This window comes from Trachypithecus francoisi, unplaced genomic scaffold, assembly GCF_009764315.1.
Source record: "Trachypithecus francoisi isolate TF-2019V2 unplaced genomic scaffold, Tfra_2.0 Lachesis_group7, whole genome shotgun sequence".
In the NCBI taxonomy this organism is placed as follows: Eukaryota; Metazoa; Chordata; class Mammalia; order Primates; family Cercopithecidae; genus Trachypithecus; species Trachypithecus francoisi.
The window spans coordinates 83,159,867-83,184,809 of NW_022681472.1; the positions used below are offsets into that span (position 1 = coordinate 83,159,867).

At 43.5% G+C, this 24,943-nt stretch overlaps 1 long non-coding RNA gene across 2 annotated transcripts in view; it reads left to right on the plus strand.

Annotated features, from left to right (window-relative positions):
• The window catches only part of LOC117079261, a 140,233-nt gene that overhangs the window by 105,485 nt on the left and 9,805 nt on the right, over window positions 1-24,943 (plus strand). For both annotated transcript variants that reach the window (XR_004435342.1, XR_004435341.1), the window contains 3 exons: window positions 4,068-4,269; window positions 7,938-8,142; window positions 14,187-14,314. This is a non-coding gene — a long non-coding RNA (uncharacterized LOC117079261). The remainder of the gene's footprint in view (window positions 1-4,067; window positions 4,270-7,937; window positions 8,143-14,186; window positions 14,315-24,943) is intronic.

Below are 24,943 nucleotides of genomic sequence, written 5' to 3' on the forward strand. Positions count from 1 at the left end.
CAGGTTGACCTGTGATGAACATGCAGCTGAAAAAAGAAATTAATCTTTGTTGCTTTAAACCACTAAAATTTGGAAAGACATGTTAGTGCAGTGTAACAGCGTCACTTCTGATTAATACTGATACAACCTGCAAGGCAAAATAAGTTTGAACTGTCACTCTGGATCCACTGGTAGGGGTTTTCTTGGCCCTGAATGGGAAACAACTCTGAGGTCCCAACTGGGCCCTGTAGGAAATTGGGCTGTCATGAATTGGTGTTGACCACCATGCCTGTAGGTAGGAGGTGGCAGCTCTGGTACCACATGCCTGTCTTCCTGCTTTCACTTTCATAGGAGGTTCTTAACTGGATCTTTTTCTAGTCTGTTCTGAGCATCTATCCTCACAAATGATTCTCATCAGCTGCACTGCTTTATGGGGTTTTCACTCATCTCTTTCTAGGGCAGATTCTTCTGCTTGGGTTTTAAGGGTCTCAAAATTCTGACCCTAACACACCCTTCCTCAGGGGAGTTCTTGCTGGCCACTGAGCATGCAGTACCCCTTCCCTACTCTAGGCCTTGATCACTGAATGCTATCCTCTCACCCCACCCCTTGCACACCTACCTGTCCTGTGGGTATCCTTTAAATCTGGCTCTCAGAGGACTTTCCTTTGCAGCCACAGTGACCCTGCTCTCCTGAACTCAGACCACACAGTGCCCACACTCAATTAATCTTTGACAGTCTTGTTCTATCTTACACTTCATTGCTGCATGGTTATCTAACAACCCTCATGTTGAAGTCTCAATTCCCTAACTAGGTTATACACTCAAGGAATGGTCTGGGTTTTGTAATTTCTCACCACAATGTCTTGGTGATAACAGGCACTTGAGAAATAAGTTTTTGAAGAGTTGATTGGATTGGCTGTGTGGGGCTAGAGAGTAGAAGGGGAAAACTGACATGGAGTTGTCTAATGGGCATTGTCCAGCTCATTCTTCCTATCCCGTCTCTCAGGCCAGTCCTTCCTTCCATGGCTGGCACAGTCCCTATGTGATGTCCCCTTCCTAAAATGGTTAGACTTCTAATCAAAAGGTCTATATTGGAGCAGCTCAGTACAAACCATTGCAGTGGTAAACTCAGAAAAGGAACACACAGGATATCTTGGCAGGATGAGACTAGGCAGCGATTCGACTTCAGGGGAAAGGGGAAGCTTCCCAGGGGAACAGATGTTTAGGCTCTTCCCAGAAGGAGGTGTGGGGATTAACCCAACAGACGGGCCAGAGGAATGCTCTGTGGAGATCCCAACCTAGGCCTGGCTGGAGAACTGGAGTTAGGGGCGAGCTGGAGCAACCTGTGACCAGCGACCAGGGATGGGGCTGGAAGAGTGATGTGGGACCTCCCTGCTTGCAGGAAGGAGCTTGACCTTATCCTTAGCCCTGAGGGATGCCCCAGAGGGGTTTTAAGGATGGAAGAGACTGATCCTGCTGTCTTCATGCCCTTACTTCATTTCATTTTCTGCCTTTCCTCTCCTGACTCTGCTCTTATTTTTCTATTCTTGGACTAACATACTTTGTATTTTTTTTGGTTATCTTATTTGAAAATCAATATAACCACATCTATAAAAACAATTTTAAAGAATGCCCAAACCCCAGAACCATCATCTCACCCAATTACAACTCTTGCCTTCATGTCTGCTTGGCCTCTGCCGCCTCTTCCTGCTGTGCATGCATACATTTTATAGAGATGTGTCCTCAGTGGACATTGGGACTTTTTTTTCTCTTTTGCAGTTTTTTTTTTTTTTTTTTTTTTTTTTTTTTGAGACAGAGTCTCGCTCTGTCGCCCAGGCTGGAGTGCAGTGGCCAGATCTCAGCTCACTGCAAGCTCCGCCTCCGGGTTCACGCCATTCTCCTGCCTCAGCCTCCGAGTAGCTGGGATACAGGCGCCCGCCATGTCGCCCGGCTAGTTTTTTTTTTGTTTTTTTTTAGTAGAGACGGGGTTTCACCGTGTTAGCCAGGATGGTCTCGATCTCCTGACCTCGTGATCCGCCCGTCTCGGCCTCCCAAAGTGCTGGGATTACAGGCTTGAGCCACCGCGCCGGCCTCTTTTGCAGTTTTTTTACACACACGTTTTCATTTGTTGTTCCTGTTTTTCCTTCTTTCCCAGGAGGCTTTAGGCTCCCACTCTTGTCTCCCTGACTTTCTCACTGTCCCATTCACCGCTCCACCCCTCAGGCCTGCCTATGTGAAAGAGGTCTCTTTCTATGCAGAAAATCCACTTTAGCAAGATGTGGGTGCCCTTACACAGACCTCATAAGAGGAAGATAGCACATCAGTGAACTTGGGGTCCCTGGGAGTCACAGTGATGTTCACCAGAACCAGACAATGGTAATGTACCTCTCCCATCAGGTTGCCAAAAATTAGAATAGGTTTTGTGTTTTTGTTGTTGTTGTTGTTTTGAGACGGAGTCTTGCTCTGTCACTAGGCTGGAGTGCAGTGGCATGATCTCGGCTCACTGCAACCTCTGACTTCCTGGTTCAAATGATTCTCCTGCCTCAGCCTCCTGAGAAGCTGAGATTACAGGCACGCGCCACCACGCCCAGCTAATTTTTGTATTTTTAGTAGAGACGGGGTTTCACCATGTTGACCAGGATGGTCTTGATCTCCTGACCTCGTGATTCGCCCATCTTGGCCTCTCAAAGCGTTGGGATTACAGAAGTGAGCCACCGCTCCCAGCCGGTTTTGGGGTTTATTTTAAGAATGTGTCAGAGCCTGGCATATGCCTCCATTGCCAATGGCAGCATAATTTGTTCTTTTGGGGTAACAATTTGTCAAGAGGCATCAAAGCCTTACTTTGACCTTGTAACCCTATTTGGGAAGTTTATTTGGAAGAGAGTTTCCAGAAAATGAGAAAGCTGTGTGCCAAAGGGGGTTCTTGCAGCCTATTGCACTTAAGGGCAAAATTAGGAACAAAGCGGACTCCAGGGACACATGGTCCTTCTGCTTCACGGAAGCTTTCCCAGACATCTGAAGGGTCCTGGTGGAGAAGAGGTAGCACCTTAAGGAGAGCAGTGACAATCTGTGATGTGATCATTACGTAAGGCATTGCGTCCTTCCTGAGATTACAGAAAACCTGTCTAGAGAGAGGCTAGCTGTTCACTGGAAAAATGAAGGTTTTGCCTACTTGGAATAATAAGAGCATGACAGCTTCTTTTTTCTCTTCTTTCTTCTCATCTCTTCTCTTTTTTATAACTTGTCTTCTTCAGTTAAACTCCAGTCATTACCATAGAATAAAGTAAAAGGGAATATATATATTGAATGTGTAAGGCCCATATTCCACCAGGAATGACATCACGAAAGGCCAGCCTGACCCCCGCTGCTGTATCCGGCATGAGCACAGCGCAGGCTGCTGCACTCAGGGGTCAGGACAGGAGGTGCTCCTGGGTGTCGTGATCTTGCTTTTTGTCCCTCATTATCATGTTGCATTTCAACTGCACCATAATCATGCTGGATGGGTAATGTAATAATCCCCATTTTATAGAGGAGAGAGCTGAATCCTTAGGGCCCCTGGCAGTTGCCATCCAGGAAGCCCCTGCTATGTTCCAAGCTCAGAATCTCCCCCACACTATCTCCTTGGATGCTCACATAATAGCTCTGCAGAGTCACTCTTCAAACCTGGCTCTTCATGATGGGGAAACGGAGGCACTGTGATTTGCCAAAGAGTCGTAGCCAGGAAGGATCAAGGCAGCATTCATACCTGGATTCTCTGACTCTAAATCTGGCTGTGTTGTTTTCTTTTGAATTTTATTATGAATGCCTTCTTTGTTCATTGTCATTATCATCATCATTGATCTCTACCAGGCTCTTTACCCCCAGCCACTTGCTTCCTCTGTTGCAAGAGGAGATGAGACCAGTGTGGAATTTTAATTCCCATTCCCTTCCCTCCTCCATAGGCAGCCACTCCGGTGTGCTTGCTGCAGGCCCTGCGTGAGGATCCTCCCTGTCTTGTTCTGATTGGGTATCTGTTTTTAATTTAGACAAATGGGATTCTGCTATAGATCTCAATCTGGTTTTTTTGCTTACTCAACCCTCTTTTTCAGAGCCAGTGTTGGTGCTCTGTGTTCACCTGGTTCATCTGAGGGACTGCATCTACCCTGCCCTTGCCATAGTTCCTGCCCTGTTTGCTTCTCCTGTTGCTGCTACTGGACATTAGGTAACCACAGCCTAGTTCTGTGATGAGCTCTTCACACCTGTGCCCATATGGACTGTGGGAGAGTTTCTCTGATATGGACCGTGATGCGGGTGAGTCATAGTGCACACTCACACTTAATTTTGCAAGTACTGCCAGATTGCGTTCCAGAATGACTGTACTAATTTACACTTCCACAGGCAGTGCTCAGGGGTTTCTGTTTCCCTCTGTCCTCGCCAGCACCTGGTATTGGCAGATGCATCAAAAAGGATGCATTTGACAGCTCAACCGCATCAGGGCACTTGATTAGCATCCCTGTGATGGCCCTTTCTGCTGCAGACATCACTTTGTCATAACAGCATTTTGAGCAGGAAAAAGCCTCAGGCAGGGAAAAAGGGGTCTTTTTACTGTGACTCCCTGTCTTCTATTAGGGAAGAAAATTTTCCCCAGAAATCCCCAGTATCCCCAGTAGACTTCCCCTATGTCTCACTGACCAAACTGGGCCAGGTAAACTCCCAGACAGTCCCTGACAGAGATAACAAGGTTGTCATGGCTGTTTCAAGCCAGGGCCAATTCTTCCCCCTGCCATGGACTTCTTTTGAGCACATTGCTATCTGCCTTATCCCTGAACAGAACTGGGAATATTTTAATAAAGAAGAAGAGAGCAGTGGCTGATCAGTAACTTGGCAGCCAACAGAGTCTTCTACATCAGAGTTCTACATTTGCCAGTTTTTTGCATGCACGCTGCCTTTTCTATACCGGGGATCTTCCCCCACATCTGTTGGATTTGCAGAGAATTTCAGAAGCGGTGAGTCACTCATACATGTCCATTGCTTTGGGGATTGGATCCGGCCAGCTCGTTTTGGAAACGGCAGTTCTTTTTGCCAGGCAGACATGAGACCCATTTCTGCGCCAGCTACTCCAGCTGAGGTTCCCATGTAGGTTCTGCGTGAGAGAAATCAATAGAAAGATTCAAAGGGCAGAGCACCCAAGTTCCTGCCCTGCACCATGATGTCAAAGCAGAATGCCTGCTGAGGACAGGTGGGGATGAAAACCTGTCAGAGAGTACCACTTCTGCAAGCAGCAACTTCCCCTTCTTATCAGCCACATGGATGCCATAGTAACCTTGTCTTTCTGGCTAGCTCAAGAAATTAATTTTTAGGATGGGTGCAACAGGTCATGCCTGTAATCCCAGAAATTTTGGAGGCTGAGGCGGGAGGATCACTTGAGGCCAGGAGATTAATACCACCCTGGGCAACTAAGGCGACCCCCGTCTCTATAAAAGTCAAAATAATAATAATAATTAAAAAAAAACAGGTTTGGTGGCACATGCCTGTGGTCCCAGCTAGTTAGAAGGCTGAGGTGGGAGGATCGCTTGAGCCCAGGAGGTCAAGGATGTAGTGAGCTATGATCATGCCATTGCTCTCCAGCCTGAGAGACAGATTTGAGACTCTGTCTCTAAAAATAAATAAACAAATAAATAAATAAATACATACATAAATAAAAACAAAATAAATGGAAACCTTATAGTTATCGTTTGTTGAGCACTTATCTTTGCCAGGTGGCCTGGGAAGCATTTTATTTCCACGATCTCATGGATATCTCTTGGCAGCCCTCTGAGAGCACTGATATTGCTCCATCACAGGCTCCTGTAGAATCCTGATTCTGACGATTATCAGCCATGTGGCCTCAGGAAAGTCACTTGATTTTTTGTAGCTTGGCTTTCTCATTTCTACATGAAGAATGATAATAGTATATTGCACCTGCTCACATAGTTAATAAACATAAAGTGCCTAGAATGGCACTTGATACTTATTAGCTATTATTGTTGCCATTTTTTAAAATGAAGAAACTGAGAGGTTCAGAGGGGTCAATTTACCAAAAGTTAGTTATAAGTAGCAGGGCCATGATTTGAATCCAAAAGTTTCTGGCTCCGAAGCTGGGCTTTTTTATCCAAGGGAACATCACCATTACTCCCCTCATCAGTAGAATCAATTTTCAGGTGAAGACTCAGTGACAAAGACTACAAAGACATAGTGTAATTCTTCTAACACACAGCTGGATCATTTCTGGAAGGTGGCTGGGGACATGGATACTGGGCCATAGAACAGGCGTGCCTGGGATGGAAAACACAGCACTCAATTCCTAATTTGGCCATTCAACCTTGCAGAGCCTCCACCTCCCTGTTTTTAAAATCAAGTTTTCATTATAGTTCCTCCCAGTAAGGATTTTAAAAGTGCCTTATAAGCTGAGCACCGCCAGGGCTCCTTATTCCAAAATTAGGATTTTATATGTCTCTTTATATTTTGTGTCTCACTCTCAATTTCCACTTACACTGACAGAAAGTCTAAGAGTCATTTCCCCTGAACTCCATTTTAGTCACCACGAAGCTCAGGAAACTAGAATTTCAGAATCTTCTGGAAGAGATGTTTCCTTTCCTAATCAAGCGAAATGGGCTGGAGGCAGCCACTGCTGGGGTTTTTAGAAGGTTGGTTAACCACAGTACCTAGCCGTTTGGAGAAAAATAAATCAGGTAGCTTTCTGTAGCATGAGACATTCCCTTACCACATTTGTCCACTTGAGCACTTTTATTTTATTTTTATTTTTATTATTTTTATTTTTTTGACAGAATCTCACTGTTGCCCAGGTTGGAGTACAGTGGTGCGATCTTGACTCACTGAAACCTCCACCTCCTGGGTTCCAGCAATTCTTCTGCCTCAGCCTCCTAAGTAGCTGGGATTACAGTTGTACACCATCATGGCCAGCTAATTTTTGTATTTTTAGTAGAGACGGGGTTTCAGCATGTTGGCCAGGCTGGTCTCGAATTCCTGACCTCAAGTGATCCACCCGCCTCGGCCTCCCAAAGTGCTGGATTACAGGTGTGAACCACCGCACTCGGCCCACCTGAGCATTTTTAGATGTAGACCTGTGATGAGTCTGAGGGGCCACATGTTCGGTCTGAATGGGGATCGCAAGCTCAATGATGTGGCTTTAAGCAAAAAGGGTAGCTTCAAGGTCTAGATTTCCTTGAGAGGACGTTTTAACCTAAACCCACATAACTAGTAACTCGGAGATCTTTTAATGTTGTTGTTTTTTCATTTAATTGACCCCATTCTCCCTCCTTTTCTCCCTCCATCCCTTCATTCCTCCCTCCCTTCCTTTTGACACAGGTCACCTGATATAGAATCTCACATCTGGGAGACGGAGCCAGCCAGTGAGGCTCAAATGTGAACCACACACAAGTCTCCAGGGGTACTTGTTAAATACAGATTTTGGACCAATTTTTCGGTGTGGGTCTGCCCTAGTAATGAGCTCTCAGGCAGTACTGATGCCGCTGGTCCACGCATCAACCCATTTTAACTTGTGAGGAGGGGTCTAGTACCCTCCCTAGTCCTTCTCATGCACCAACCCATTTCAACTCGTGAGGACGGGTCCCCTAGCCCTCCTCATACAGGCAGTTGCAGATACTGTCTAGAATACCAGATTGTTTGTGCAAACATTTGACCTTCCTGACCGTCCTGGGGGATGTGAGAATACCAATTTTTTTTTTCTTTTTCTTTTTAAGAAGAGAAAACTGCTACTCAGAGATGCTGAACATAACTCGGCACAGCTGATAAGTAGCAAAGATGAAAGTCCAGGGGCAGAGAAGTTCCGAGAATGTGGCCCTCCTGGGATGGAAGGTGTCCTTGTGCTAGTCATGAACGAGACAAAAAGCAAGTGCCATTTTCTCTTCTCTTCCCCTCTTTATCTCCGAGATCTTCACTTGGCTGCTTCTTTTCAGAAAACAGTGACGCACCGGACTCAGGTGATAGCCCTAGCAGTAACATCGATGCAGAGAAAACTGAATACTTTTCCAAGAGACCAGAAGACACATGAAGCTAGAAAAAGGAGCCCAGAAAACTGCCACATTGTACCCATATAGAAAAGCATATCCTGGCCGGGCGCAGTGGCTCACACCTATAATCCCAGCACTTTGGGAGGCCAAGGTGGGCGGATCACAAGGTCAGGAGTTCGAGACCAGCCTGGCCAATATGGTGAAACCCCGTCTCTACTAAAAATAAAAAAATTAAAAAAAGAATAAGCTGGATGTGGTGGTGCATGCCTGTAATCCCAGCTACTCGGAAGGCTGAGAGAGGAGAATTGCTTGAATCCGGGAGGTGGAGGTTGCAGTGAGCCGAGATAGTGCCACGGCACTCCAGCCTGGGTGACAGAGCGAGACTGTCTCCAAAAAAAAAAAAAAAAAAAAGCCTATCCCCCTCTTCCTTTCCCGCTCATTTCTCCCATAACATAATGCTTTTTCTAGTGATTTGGTCACTGCTTAACTATCTTCACTTAATGTGGTTTTGACAGAATAGTTGGTTGGGAAATTTTATTTTCAATTAAAATAACTTGTTGAACTGCCTTGGTTTTGAAAGGATTCCATTAGGATGGCTAATTATATAGCAGTTGCTACAAGGAGATATTTGCACTCAATTTCAGCTCTTAGGTAATTCAAATCAAATGCTTGAGATTTTCCTCCCTGGAGCTGTGTGCAACCATCTTCCTCTCACACTGCAGGCTTCCCATGAGTTATTTTTAGAAACCCAAATTTAAGCAGCAATTTTGGCAGAGCCATTTCTAGTCTAGTGGAGTAAACCATATGTACTGATAAATGCAGCCAAAGAGTCAGTTTCTTTAAAAAGCAACAAAACCATCTCTCTCCGTTCATGGGGTTCAATGTTTACAAACTGCAAACTATCCGCTGTACTATTATATTCATTTGTGAACTCTAGCTGAAATGAGGGATCATGGATATTACTTTAACATTACAAAAGATGTGTCCTTCTGCATACTGTTGTCATAATACTCATTTTTTTCCAAGATGGCAGGCCTTGACAGAATTGACTGGGGACTCTGTTTTTGGCCTTTGGATTTCCTGTGAAACATGGAGATCCCTTTCTTTATTTTCCTACTCTGCTCTGACTTCTTCATTCACCAGAGCACTTGTAATACATCTCATCATGCTTATAAGCAGGAAATCTCCTCCTTCTATGTTAGAACATATTCTTGTGGGCAGGGGCTGGATTTTTTTTACCTTCCTTCATGCCTGGCACATAATAGATGCTCAAATAGTGAGTGAATAGATAGATGAATCATTAAAATTATATTTCTATTTTCTCCTTTTTTAAAACAAATTAAACTTTTATTACATAAATATTAAATGATTGCCTTCATTTCGGAAAAATTAAAAACTTTCCACGTAAAGCCAAAGTCCTTTTAGCTCACCCATCCTCAATCCTTGTCTCTTCATTAGTTCTGTGTAGGTCACGTTTGTTATATTTTATAGCACATTCTTGCAGACTGCTCTAATTCATTTAAGTGTACACGCATGCACATATACACACTGAGTACTATTGTGTACACCTCTGGTAGAGTATTTTGCAGTTTACCCCTTTTCACTCAGCAATATATTGAGGAGTGCTATCCATGGTAGCCACTCTATTCTTTTAACTGCTACATTGTTTTATTGCATCATGTGGATATAACCACCTTTTATTTGGACCAAATACACAAATTATTTATCTGCTCTCCCATTCATTATACTTCCAGATCCCTTCTCATGTGTAAGGTGACAAACCCAGCCAGGTTCACTGCTATCTTTTCATAGCTACAACTCATTTTATCAAAATGAGCCACTTGCCTTAGAAATTATATCAAAACAGTAGACAGATTGTGTAAAATTCAAAGGGTTGCCAGAGGGACCAGAGTTTCCTTTGTCCTCACAGTCTAGAGAAGTGCCCTGTGCTCTGGGAACCCCACAGGGTTGGATGATGAGTGATGTTGACCACCACTCACTCTGTGTTGTGACACAGTGATCTGGTGTCTGCTCTGCCCAAAGCCAGCTGGCTTTCCTTGAGCAGATCATTTCTTCTCCCGGAACGTTACTTCTCTTACCTGCACAATGGACTCAGTGAGCAGCCTGAAGCTCTGAGACTGAGTAACTGGGTCTACACACTGCCACCAGGATTGACATAAAGAATGTCCTGTTAGCTCGCCCTTCACTACATGTTGGGGTGGGGAAGGGTAATTCCTGGTAAAGCTCCAAGCTCCACCCCAGAGCTCTGAGCTGAGACAATGTCTCAAAGAGCCCATGAGTGGCAAGGAATGTATTGTCTTTAGATTTTCCTCTTCTTTCCTGCTATTTTGCCATCCAGTTAAAATGAATATATATATTTTTCTTTTGCTTAGGTGTGTCCCTGTTCTAAGCAAGGTGGTATGATGATGGGAAAAAAGGTTGTGGTTCCCTGAATTCTACTTCCAAACTTGTTTAATTCTACCTGTGTGTTCTTAGGCAAGTCACTTACCTTCTCTGGGCTTCCGTCTATTGACTCCACAATTCCCAATGAGTCAGGTATCCACTAAAATGACACTGAAAAGCTGAAAACCACACTCACTTATGAGTGTTTCATTTGGCATTTGTGAGCCTTGTCACCTGCAAATAGGCCGTCTCATGAATTGATGAGGCATCCTCAGAGACCAACAGAGCCCATGAAATCTTGTTTCACAGGGGAATTTGCAGCTGTCCTGGCCCTTGGTGACACATGCTAAGCCCTTCAGGGGCTTCTGAGAGAGGCCCAGAGAAGGTGCTGAGCTACCATGATTCACAGGTGAAATTTTCTCACCTAGGCCCTGAGGCTTTGCGGTGGATCCACGGCAAAGGGTATTCCCCTGCTTTGAGGCTCAGGACCACAGAGGTCACAGGATCTGATTCAGATGCCAGCAGGTTTCCCTAGGGGGCCCAATCAGGCTTTCCATGTAGTGCAAGAGTTATGGCTCCCTGCTGGGTGTTTCACACAGGTCAGCAGACTCAATGCGGTTCTGAAGGTGAAAGGTCAGTGTAAGTGGGTGTGAAGCCACATGGGAGGCATAGCCCAGCTAAGTGTCTGGGGTTTTGGTTCCCCTAGTCGCAGAACTTTGTTTTTTGCCCCTACTGTGAGTTTCTGTTCCTGAACACCCCTTTAGTTAAGTGTTCCCTGGTTGAGCAGGTTTCTACCAAAGGAGACCAAAGCCTGTGGTGCTTTTCCGCTGCTGCGCTTGCTGGGGTAGGTGACTAACCCTCTCTAGCCTCTGCTTTCTAGCCTGCTCGGGCTTCAGGGGGTGAAATGAGACTCTACAATAGGTGCCCAATCCACATTTCTTTTATTTCCCTTTTCCTGTTTCATATGGAAAAAATAACCCATAATTTTATAAGCACTGAATCTGTAACGGAGCTTCCAAAAACCCACGCTGGGCATTTTTTGACATTAACCAAGATAAACCAAAAAGGCAGTACCACGAATAGAGAAAATGTCATTAGGAAGGTGTACATGAGAAATTAGTTTTTTTAATCAAAAGAATGGTGATTGTTTCCATTTATCAAGCCTCTCTGACTGCAAATTTTTCAGCAGCTGCCTTCCTCATTTTAATAAAATGCTGGCAGATCTGGTTTGCATTTTGGTAGATAAATGCAGAACAAGTCGCATTGATGTTCCCTGCATTTATCATCCTCCCAGCCATCAATACCATTTTCATTCACAGCCCGGAAACTTGAAGAAATGAGTCAACCTGGCCTATGATTCACAGATACTTGATCTGAAATGCTTGGTGGTGTGGGGTTGGTGGATGGGGTGGAGACAAAAATAAATTTCCTGACCCCAAAAGTCAGTTCAAGTGAACTAGAATGAGCAGAGGGGGGTCGTGGGGATGGTTCCTGCCCTCCAGGAGCTGTACTTCCAAGTCTGACTTAGGGTGATCACACGTCCAGGGTTGCTGGTGGGGCTTCAGTTTATGCCTGTGGTCCAAGTCTCTTAAACGGTCAGCGTGCCTGTCCACGATTAGGAATGTCCCAGGTTGGGAAGATGTAGGATTCTGAGGAGAGTAGAGTGGTAGTTCTTAAAGGCCAGAGATAACATTTAATCATGTGTATCTTCAGTGCCTAGCCTCTTGTAAGGAATTAATAAATAAATGCTTGCTGAGTAGGCGGGTGAGTGAGTAAGTAGTTTCTTAACCTCCCATCCTTGTTTTCTAAATGTCTATTTCTCATTTTTCTTTGCATGTTTGAAGCACCTAGTGACTCTACTGAGTTCTCAATAAGTATATGTTGAATAAGCCAGAGGTTCAGAGGTCAGTTTCTTCCTTGCTTGTAAGCAACCCCATGCTATCTAGCTCTGGGCTTTGAGTGGGTTAGCCCAGGTTAGTTAGAACTTAGTACTAAGAACAGTGGCTTCCACGTAGTGAGTTCCTAAGAAATGATCATAGAGGAGGTGGACGTGCTGCTATTGTTATTAGCCATCTGGCTTTACTACCGGTTTTTGTCTTTTTTCCCCTAACTGTAGGATTCGTAGACTATATATATATTTGAGACCTCATACATATTTTTAGAAGATAAATCGAACATATTATAAGAAATTGAAAAAATGAATAAAATAGTTATCCTAATTTCATGCCCCTGGTAACATACTATCAATTATCATTACCAGTGTGCTATACCCCATTTATGTCCGTTTATACAAGTGTTGACAGGGTCTCACTTTGTTGCGAAGACTGCAGTGCAGTGGCGCAAACATGGCTCACTGCAGCCTCGACGTCCTGGGCTCAAGCAATTCTTCCACCTCAGCACCCCCCGAGTAGCTGGGACTAGTGGCACCGGTCACCAAGCTTGGCTAATTAGACTTTTTTTGTTTTGTTTTGTTTTTGGGGTTTTTTCTTTTCTTTTTTTCTTTTTTTTTTTTTTTTTTTTACATGTTATCTTAAGGTGATTTCCAATTTTTTTTTCCATTTGCATTTTTCCACAAGCATTGTCCACGTTACTCCATAACCTTTTCAACTACCATTTTGAAATTTGCTTTTATCCATGTGGTTGTTTGTGATGAACTGCAGGTTGCTGACTTTCTTCCCCTTCTGTAAATAAAGTTTTCCTCCTACTATGTCCTGTATTTCAAGAAGATCTCAGCAGTGGAATCATTCGATCAAAGGATATGACTGTTGCTCAGCTATCTGTGTGTATGTAAATTAATAGGCTGTTTATTTGAGCAGTTGTAGGCTTACAAAAATATTGAGTCAAAAGTATAGAGTTCCCATATAGTCTCCTCTTCTCCCTCCATATCCCCTATTGTTCTCATCTTGAATTAATATGGTACATTTGTTACAATTTATGAACCAATATTGATACACTAAGAGTTACTGGAGTCCATAGTTTACATTGGGCTTCACTCTTCATGTTGTATAGTTCTGTAGGTTTTGATAAATGCATAGTGTTATGTACCTACCATTATAATATCATACAAAGTAGTTTCACTGTCCTAAAATTCCCCTGTGCTTCCCCATCTCTCCTCATTACTCTCTCTCTCCCCCTAACCCCTGTCAACCCACTAATCTCCACAGTTTTGTCTTTTTCAGAATCACACAGTTGGAATCACACAGGATGCAGCCTTTTCTTTTTTTTTTTTTTTTGAGACAGAGTCTCGCTCTGTCGCCCAGACTGGAGTGCAATGGTGCGATCTTGGCTCACTGCAAGCTCCGCCTCCTGGGTTCAAACAATTCTCCTGCCTCAGCCTCCGAGTAGCTAGGACTACAGGTGCCCATCACCATGCCTGGCTAATTTTTTGTATTTTTAGTAGAGACAGGGTTTCACCATGGTAGCCAGGATGGTCTCAATCTCCTGACCTCACGATCCGCCCGCCTTGGCCTCCCAAGGACGTGGCCTTTTCAGACTGATTCTTTCACTTAGTAATATGCATTTAAGGTCCCTCCATGTCTTTTCATAGCTTAACACCTCATTCGTTTTTAGTGCTGAATAATATTTCTTTGTCTGGATGTACCACAGTTTATTTACCCTGTCACCTACTGAAAGGCCTCTTGGTTGCTTCCAGGTTTTTGGCAATTATGCATAGAGCTGCTATAAACATTTGTGTGTAGGTTTCTGTGTGGATGTAAGTTTTCAACTTATTTGGGTAAATATCAAGGCATTCTGTTGCTAGATCTTATGGTAAGAATATGTTTTGTTTTGTAGGAAACTGCTGAATTGTCTTCCAAAGTGGCTATATCATTTTGCATTCCCACCAACAATGAGAGTCCCTGTTGCTGCAAATCCTCCACCAGAATCTGGTATTCATGTTTTGGATTTCAGCATTCTAATAGGTGTGTAGCCGTATCTAATTGTTGTTTCAATTTGCATTTCCCTGATGACATATGTTTATTTGCCGTCTGTACGCCTTCTTTGATGAGATGCCTGCTCAGGTCTTTTGCTCATGTTTTAATTGAGTTGCTCATTTCCCTATTCTTGAGTTTTAAGAGTTCTTTGTACACTTGGTATAACATTCCTTTAAGTGACATGTCTTGTGCAAATATTTTCTCCCAGTCAATGGCTTGTCTTTTCATTCTCTTTATAGTGTCTTTGCATATCAGAAATGTTTAATTTTAATGGAGTCCAACTCATCATTTAGTTTTTTCATAGATTGTGCCTTCGGTGTTGTATCTAAAAAGTTATTGCCGTACTCAAGGTTATCTAGGATTCTCTCCTTTGTTATCTTCTGAGAGTTTTATCGTTTTTAATTTACTTTTAGGTCTATGATGCATGTTGAGGTAATTTTTGTGAAGGATTTAAGGTCTATGTTTAGATTCTTTTTTTGCAAATGAATGTCCATTGTTTCGGCACCATTTGTTGAAAAAAAAATATCTTTCCTCGTTGTAGTCTCTTTGCTCCTTTGTCAAAGGTCAATTGACTATATATATGTGGGTCTGTTTCCAGGTTCTGTGTTCTGTTCCATTGATCTGCTTGTTTATTCTTTTGCCAATACCACGCCATCTTGATGAGCGTAGCTTTATAGGAAGTACTGGAGTTGGGTAGTGTCAGTCTTCCAGCTTGTGTGTTCTTGTCCTGCAGTACTGTGTCAGCTATTCTGGGTCTTCTGCCTTGCTCTAAAAGAATCAGCTTGTAGATATCTACAAAATAACTTGCTGGGATTTTGACATACTACGATTGTTTATCTATTCACTTACTGAAGGACATCTTAGTTGCCTCCAATTTTTGGCAACTACAAATAAAGGTGCTACAGACATTGCTACATAGGTTTTTGTGGGAACAGGAACCCTCCTCATTTGGGTAGACACCAAGGAGCACAATTATTGGATCACATGGTAAGACTATGTTTAGCTCCTTGGGAAACTGCCATAGCTATATGTTTTTTGTATTTATTCAGAGATTTTTTGTTACAATGTCACTAACATGATTAACCTGCAGAATAGCAGAATAAATCTTTGGGTCAGGGGTTATTAGCCTTGCCTTCTGGCTAATGTTATTAAATGTAATCACTGAACTGAAGATTCCTAAGCCTCTAAACTTTATGAGTGTGAGATCCACATCCCCTATCACTGCTCCTCTATGGCTTCCATGGCACTGTGAGTATAATAGTTGCTCAATTAGTGTCCACTACCCACTGAATACCAATAATGGAAAAACCACTTCACCATACAGATGAAAACACAAAGGTCCCAAAACGAAAAATGAGATACTTCTGACCAAACAGCATTTTACTAGTAACAGAACCAGTGCTAAAACTAAACTATTGTGCCTTGTAGATCTGCAGACCTGGATTTTGAAGCATCAATCCTTGACTCACGACATTCAAGCAAGACAAGCTGGAGGATTCTTAAATCTGTAGTTAGTATTGTATGGAACACCTCCCCTCACTTTCAGGCCAACCTACTACTGACTGCCATTACCAGATTGCCCAAAGACGCCCAAAATGGTGTTCTAACCTGAGTACAAGGCCACTGTAGCTACAAAGTCTAGTAGGGTAATGAGTAATAATAGCAGTGACAACAATAATAAAAATAGCCAAGAATTATTCATTGCTTAGTATTGTCAGGGTCTTTGCATATATTATTTCATTTTACATTCACAGCTGCCCCTTGGTTCACATCATTACTAGCCACAATTTAGAGATAAGTAGATTGAGCTTTAGGGAGGTTAAGTAACTTGTTCGGGGTGCTACAACTTTCACTGGTAAAGCCAAATGTGTGTCCATCCGTTCTCGACTCCACTTAGCAATGTACTACTTTACATTTAAAATAATGAGATTTAGAGCTAGATGGGCCTGCATTAGTATTCTGGAGCTGCCATATTGTCAGTCATGCCATCTTAACCTTGTGCCTTCTAGCTGCAATGTTCCCATCATGGGGTAGTAACACCCATGGCAGATGCTGTCTCTTGTTACCTCAAAACCATTGCCTCCCACTGTACAGAACGTCAATATGTTCAAAGGGTTGGCAGGAGGCCTCAGGTCTCAGGGAAGTCAGACTTTTATCCCAACCTGGTGAGATGAATCATGACTGGTTTAAACTAGATATGGTAATGGCAGGGAAGTTACCCAGTCTTGTTAGGAACAGTATGCTGAGGAGGGAGTCTCTTTCTAAAGAAAAAGGCAAAGCCCATTGCAAAGGAAGCTTATTACTCTTTTCCTTTCTTCCGCCCTGGATCTTGGATGTGATACCTAGATGTGCAGCAGCCATCTTGTAATTATGAGGTGACAAGTCAATAGACTGAGATAGTGGAGGAGCAAAGATAGAAAAGGTCTGGATTTTTTATAGCGTTGTTGAACTGTTCCATCAGCCTAAGACAGATGGCTATCTTCAGACTTCTTGTTATGTACAACATGTCCTATTGTTTAAGTCACTCTAATTCGGATTGTCCCTTATTTACAGCTGAAATTATTTCTAATAGATATAAAGATTTCCAACAAAGCACAGTGTAGAGCAGCTTAACGTGTTACCTATGTGCCAAAGTTCCAGAGCAAGAATTCCTGGGTTCTAATCTTGACTCTGTGACGTGACTTTAGACAAGTCACTTAGCTTCTCTGTGACTCACTTTTCTCATGTATAAAATGCTCAGTAACTGTGTATTGACTATTAAATAAAGGATAATAGTGATACTGAATTCATAGGATTGTTAGGATCATTAAATGCCTAAACATTTTATAAAAATATTAGAACATTGCTTGACACATTGTAATTGGCTGCAGATGTGCTTGTCAAAGTAAAATTAAAAGAAAAGTAGTCACTATTATAAGGCTTGGGTTTGCATCTTGATCCCATCATTGGGCCACTTGTGGTATTTAAGCAGCACCTTGACCCTTTTACTACTGAGGCTCATGGAGCATGAAACTCCCCCTAAAATCTGTCTCAAAGCAGACACAATAGTGGTTTCTTTTTGACAAAAAAAGGCTCCTTAGAGAACGCTGGCTTGCAAAGGAGGGGCTGTGACCACCAAGTCGTGTCAACAACTGAATGGCCGAAATACCCAACTTGCTCATGCAAATGGGCTCGCGTGTCTCCTGGCAGCGTCCTTTGAAGGCTCTAGACTTATCTGTGAACTCCTTTTTTGAAAGGGTCTTTCCAACTAGTGGTTTGTTCTTTGACTCTCCTCATACCTTTCTTGCCAGAGAGTGAGAGTGAGAAGGAAGGGCTATTGCCTGAGCTTCTGCCCTTTCTATGCAGTGAGGGTCAAGATCCTCAGCTTGTTTGAGGGAACCGGTGTAGCCTGGGTCTCTCATTTTCTACCACCCAAGTTGCCACCTCTGTCGAGGTCCCACTCTAATTTGGGCAGCCACTGAGCAATATATTGAAATATACCTTGTTCATGGGTTTAAAGGATCAACTAGTAGGTGTGTCCATTAGCAAATCCCATGGAACCTTCCTTCAAAATATCTGCTCTTTTTACTCCCTACTTACCTTCACCACCAAGGACAGTTCAAACAAAGTTGTCACCACCTTTAGCCTGATTTACTACAGGAGACTCCTAATCTATCTTCCTGTTTCTACTCTATCCTTCATCCCCCACTTGGCGGCCAGGGGATCCTTTAAAAATGTGAACCAAAGCATGGGACTAAACCACTCAAAATCTTCCCATGGATCTCATCTCCGATTAAAATCCTAAGTGCCTTCTGTGTCCTCAGTGAACCCCAGGTGCACCTTTCCTCTTCCACTTTCCTCCGTTGTTTTTCCTACTTTCCACACTGGCCTCCTTGCTGTGGGCCAGACATATCTGAGATCAGGGTGGCTTCAGGGCTTTTGGACATACCATTTTCCTTTTGTGGAACACTCTCTCTTCCTTGCACATCTGCCTGGCTCTCTGTTCAGATGTCAACTCTCAGAGAGGCGTTTTCTGACCACTCCCTTTAAAAGAGTTTCCCCCGCCCCTCATTGCCTATCATCATCTGTGGTACTGATGACTTGCGGATGTTATTACAAATTTGGTTATTTTTTGCATCCTCCAGCGAAATGTAAGCCGAGTGAAGAATGAGGTATTGTTTTGTTCATCAAGGAATCCACAGAAACCAGAACATTCTGTAGCAGGTGATCACTAAATATTTGTTACACTACAAAAAGACATTTTAGGTTAGAAATAAGGTATAGCTGACACAATTCTAAGCCTGATGTTTCTTGTGAACCTGCTAAATTGGCCCTGAAATCACTTCCCAGAAAGCTCTAGATATGTTCTGAACAATGGGAGCAATGCTGGACCAGTGTTTGAGGTTCCAAAGTGAAGACATTGAAAATGAAGCTACATGTGACCTGATGAACCGTCTTGCATTTGTTTAAAAATCCTCTTCATCATAATGAGTTCACACTCTGTTTTTCTTGCTTTGCTCCTAGGCACCAGACAAGTCATTCCAAATATGGGGTCTTGGTACCAGTCAGAATGAGGTTCCCATCTGTTCCCATTTGTTTAAAAACAAAATGGTCTTGTTCCTTGATATTCTTTCCAATGAAAGATGGGATATATGACTTTTCCTTGAGTCTGTGCAGGCTTGTGACTGCTTTATGCAGCTCCTGCCTGGTTTTCTGAGCATACTTATTCCAGGGAAAGCACAGAGACTGTCAAGCCAAAGAAGTCCCTGGTGGGTGCTCTTGTCTGTAGCCTCAACTGAGCTCCCGGCATCAGCCAAAAACCCTGAGAGCCGCCATCTTGGATGCACATGTAGGCCCTGTGCACTTTCAAAAGTCCATGACCCAGCTGACATCTGACCACAAGGGCATGGGAAGCTCCAAGTGAGAACCACCCAGCCAAGCCCATCCCAAATTCTTGACCCAAAAAAATCATGCAACATAAAACAATTATTGTTTTACAACACTGTTTTGCAGTAAATATGTAATCTGCAATAGTAATGAGAACCCCACCCTAACTCTTCCTCCTACGTACTAGGTAATCATGAGCAAAACCTTTTCTTAACACTCTGGGCATCAGATTTCTCATCTATAAGTTAAGAGTGATAACATATATTGATGTGGTTGTTGTTTCTAGCAAAAGCAAGTTTTGTCCAAAACCTAGCATGCTTCTCCACACAAACGATATTTTCTCAAATGTAAGATGCCTTCATTTGTATGACTCACACTTAATTCATGTGCACTGAGAAAGAAACAAGTGCTTCCAATTAAACTGCTCATTAGTGTATGCCACTGGTGGTAGGACACATACCTATTTTGGAGATGTTGAAATTTGAAAAAATATATGTCTTAGCATCTTTGATTTAAAGACTGATTAACATAAGCACCTAGCTAAGCCCAGGCAAAATACAAGATCCCCAAGATTAGAGTTTGTGAAGTGTAAGAGGAGACGTTAAAGCAAAGGTACCTTTGTATGAACGTCTCCAATCTGCCATTCCGTTTTATACAATAAAACACAAAGATTAGTACAGACATCCTTGTGGTCCAGACAGAAACTGCCTTCCTTGTCAGCTGTCAAATGGTTAGAATTCAAATGACATCATGTCACAGTTATTTAACCAAAATGTATTTTGCAAAAGGGATGAAGTCAGATCCCTGAATCTGGCTGTGAGTCGATAAGTTGTTTTCAGCAGTAACTCATCCCTAGTAATAGTCCAAGCCCCGTTTCTCTTTGGTTCTTGAGAATTTCCTTTTTTTAGGACATGAACTAGTAGTTCCTTGAGTATTCCAGCCAATGGGCAGAAGGGGTCTAGGCAGTGGGCAAAAGGATGACACAGGGAGACCCAGGGCCACATCTAGTGGGACAGAAACATAAGCATCAGCTTCCTAGCAGGCTTGATGCTAAGTGTTCACATGGAGCTCTGCAGTTAGTACAGCTGCCCAAAGTGCTGCTATGCTAATCCTCATGTGAAAGGAAAACCCACTTCAGGACCAGAGAGTTAAGTCTCTTCCCCAAAGTCACACAACTGATTATGTCAGCTTAGACCATCAGACACCAGAGCCTGTACTAATACCCACAGCGCTATACTAACCAGAATGTTTGCAAAGACACAGAAATAGTTCATAAGAGGCTCCAACGAGCCCAAAGCTCACACCACAACAGCTGTCTTGTCAGCTTTATGTAAACAGAATTTCTTTTAATCCATACCATCTTACTTTGTTCAGTATGGGTTTAACGATAAGGCTGTTTCGACCTCCTCTTTCTGGTGAAAACCAAAACATCCTTCAAGACCCAGCTCAAATGGGATAGCTTAACTCCTTGTTCCTACAGGGTGGCCCCTGGCTACATTTGGCTCCAGCATATTGTCCCCAGGGCTGCAAGGCTGGCTGTCCTGGAATTGTTGGGCGTGGTTTCTGTTAATTACTCCTATTGGACTGGAAGTTGCTTGAGGTTCTAGAGTTAGACCGAGTTTGAATTCCATCTCTATGACTTACAGCTGTGTCCTTGGACAAATGTCTCAGCTTTCCTGAGCTTTAAGTTTCCTATCGACTTCCCAGAAATGTCATAATGCAGCGTCCTTGCTTAGATTGCACGGTCAGTGCTCAATATTGTTCACTGTTATGTGATTGGCACTTGTGGAGCATTTTTGCGCATTATCTCAGTCTTCAACAGCCCTCTGAGGTAGGTTCTTCCACTGCCACCCTCTTTTCACAGATGAGGAAACTGAGGTGAAACCTCTTGCCCATGATTCCACAGCTCAGATGTGACAAAATTGGGCTGTAACCGTACCTTTTTAAACTCCCTTCCCTCATGGAATCCTCCATGAACTGATTTCCAAGGATGTTTTGTCATGTATCAGTCTCTTTAGATGTGTTTTAATTCAGATCTTAATTTTCCACTCATTTGTGTCTAGGTGACATTATCCTAGTTTGTAGGAAAATGATGCTGCAACCAGCTTTGTGTCTGTAAACTGTAGTTGTTTACACATTTCTAGCGTCTGGCAATGATGTGTCCCTCCACCTGGCTCTTATGGATGGCAGATTATTAACACCACAACTGCCCGTTTAGTTAATGAATCAAAAACATGGATCACTCTCATTATTGGCCTTGAAAAGCTCAAGCAAACTCTTAAGTAAAACTAAGGGCCCACCTTATTCTCCAACCCAAAGAATGGCAGGGCCACTCCTGCCATTTACTTTGAATGATTGACTCACCAAGATTTTTGCTGGTTTTCTGTGTTGCTGCACTCATGGAAACCCTCTAACTCCACTGATATTCCTGATGTGCTACTTTTTTTTTTTTTTTTTGAGATGGAGTCTCTCTCTGTCTCCCAGGCTGGAGAGCAGTGGAGAGATCTCGGCTCACTGCAACCTCCGCCTTCTGCCTCCCAGGTTCAAGCATTCTCCTGCCTCAGCCTCCCGAGTAACTGGGATGACAGACACGTGCCACCACGCCTGGCTAATTTTTGTATTTTTAGTAGAGACGGAGTTTCACCATATTGTCCAGGGTGGTCTCGAACTCCTGACCTCAAGTGATCTGCCCACCTCGGCCTCCTAAAGTGCTGGGATTACGGGTGTAAGCCACCGTGCCCAGCAGCTACTTGGTTTTTTTCCTCAAGATGTAACAGTTAAATTCTGCAAACAAAACAAAACAAGTTTGATGTTATTTGTCAGAGAATATTCTGAGTAAGCCGAACAAGATCCATTACTAAATCAAGCCTCACACCACACATGAGCAGCCGCCTCAGCAAGGTAAGTGCTCTGTTTGGCAGAATGGTGGAAATCTTCCTGTCTAAGTGTGGATCTGGTGAAAGCCCATGGGCTCAGCCAGGGGCCAAGGTTAATTCACAGTCCCAGCTCACGGTGCAGACTGCCAGTGAGAGACACACTCAGGGCTTCAGCAGTGTCCTTGCTGGTTTACCTTCGCCTTCAGCAGCAGCAGAGGAGTTGTCTTACCCGAGGTGGAGAAAGATGTCGGTGCAGGGGTTGGGAGATGGAGCTAATATTATTGAAAGGCTACTTTGTGCCAAGCACTGAGCGAGGTTCCCCATTTGCAGGTATTTGGGGATTGTCTACCTACTTACTATTGTCAACTTCTAGTTTCTTTCCTTTGTCCGCAGAGAAGATGCTGTGCATGACTTCAGTCCTTTGAAAATTATTGAGGTTATTTTATGGCTCAGTGTCCTGTGACGAATGTTGCACATGCACCTGAAAAGAATGTGTCCTCTGCAGTTTGGGGATGGAGTGTTCCAAAAATATTAACTGTGAAAGGTCCAGTACTCAGCCTGGTATAGACTCACTGTTCAAGAAAGCTTGAACTTTCATTTATTGCCATGATTACCAGGTAAACCCACAAGCAAGAGGCGATTTTGCTAGTTGTGTAGGCCAGCGGTTTCTGGAGAGAATGTAGTCTTCATTCTGTGGTGAGTTCAGAGGAGGAGAGAAGGAAAAAGTCCACGTGGGTAAGAAGGCACTGCCAGGCCCTGACCCCAGGAGGCAGGTGCTGTGCCAGCTTGTCCTCCATGTGGCCCAAATAAGAAGAAAAGGCCAAGAACTCTAAACATATCACCAAGGGAAAATAGCTTGAGGTTTGCTGGAGGGAGGGAAATTTACCCTTGGAAACAAGACAAGCTATACGCGGTAAGACCCCTCCCCTTCAAGCACTCAGCCAAAACTGATCTGATCAGAGACCTACTGTCTTAGTCCATTTTGGCTGCTACAACAGAAGACTGTAAGACTAAGTTAACTTCTCTCAGTTCTGGAGGCTTGGAAGTCCAAGATCAAGGTACTGACAGATTCTGTGTTTGGTGAAGGACCATTTCCTCATTCATAAATGATTGCTTTTTTGCAGTGTCCTCATGTGAAAGAAAGGGCAGGAGAGCTCTCTGAGGTCGCTTTTATAATGGTGCCAATCCCAATCATGAGGAGGACTCCACTGTCGAGACCATCACCCCCCTAAAGGCCCCACCTCCCAATACCATTCCCCTGGAGGTTAGAATTTCAGCGTATGAATTTTGGGAGGACACAAATGTTCAGTCTATAACTGGGACGCAAAGATTCAACATTACCCCTGCCCTTCTGGACTTTGCAGGCCATGAGGATGTACAGATGATTAAACACACAATTATGCAGAGCAGGGTGGGGAGGTCATAATTGGAAAAGTATGTCGAGATTAGAAGAAAATCGTTCTTTCTTTGTTTCTCCCTCTCTCTCTATTACACATATTTGCAGACAAACCAGGAGGATTTCCACAGGGAAGCTGAAAGGGGAAAACAGCAGGATCCTATCTATAAGCCTATTAGAAACCATTAGAGAATGATTTCATGAAGAGTAAGGAACATGTGAGTTCGCTAGGGCCTCAACCACTAAGACCAGAAATGCTTGGAACATTTTTTTGTACCATAAACCCTTTTGGCAGACTAGAGAAGCTACAGACACCTTTTCAGAATAATGCTTTTAAAATGCATATAACAAAATCCTAGGATTTTATTTCAAAAGATTGCAGAGAAAACCAATTATGTTGAATTCAGTTCTATGCATGGGCCTTCCCCTCCACCTCACTCCATCTATGGGACAGGGACCTGGATGCTTATGGAGTAGTAGGGAGATATTTTGCAGATAAAGAAAAAAGTCTTTCCCAGGGCCAGCAGTTTTCTATATTTATGGAATTCATTACCTCCAAGGAGGGCCTGACTGGAGGTTTTACTTTCAAATAGGTTTGGGTAACTCCACAGAAGACTGTCTTTACCTGCCTTTGGTGAACTTACGGTTTCTGTTTCTTTTCTGAAAAGACTATGTGTCCAGACTTCCAGAGAGCAGACATGTTGATGCAGTCGAATTGCCCACCTTTCACATTTCCCTTGTTGTTCCATGGATGGAGTATAATGAATTGGCAATTAAGGGAAGAGAAAAGTTAAAGCCTGACTTTGATGGGGGGCTGAGTCATCAGAGAATGTATTTCTTACGGAGCCATCGGTCTCTTGTTGGGCTTTGGAATCCTCTTTGCGAGTTCACCAAACAGAGAGTGCAGCCCAGGAGGATGGGGAGCTGAGGAGAAGTCAGAGGTTCAGGGAGGACCCACGTCATATTCTGGGAGGTAGCAGGGGCTGTGAGTCCCATGAGATCAGACACCAGTTATGAAGGAACTACTGGTAGACACTTTGCCCATTAATGTCACCCCCATGCTCATTACCACCCTAGGACCTGGGGTCCCCACTATACCACCGAGACAACAGTTGCTGAGTGTAGTTAAGCCAAGATCATCCAGCGAGCAGCAGTGGAGCTAAGATCTGATTCCACATAATCTAGGCTCCTAAATATATATATATATATACACACACACACACACACACACACACACACACACACACATGTATATATGTATATATATATGTTTTTTTCTATTGCCACATGCCCAGCGGCCTCCCTGTGTCATGGAAGTCATGGGTGCAGCTTGTGGGGTCAAGTTGCCGGGTTTCTATTCCAGCTCCTCTACTTAAATAGCTCGATGATCCCAGGTCAGTTCCTGATCCTCCTCTGTAAAATGGGAATAATTTTTTCACCTTTCCCACAGACTTTCCTGGAGGATTAAAGGAAGAATGT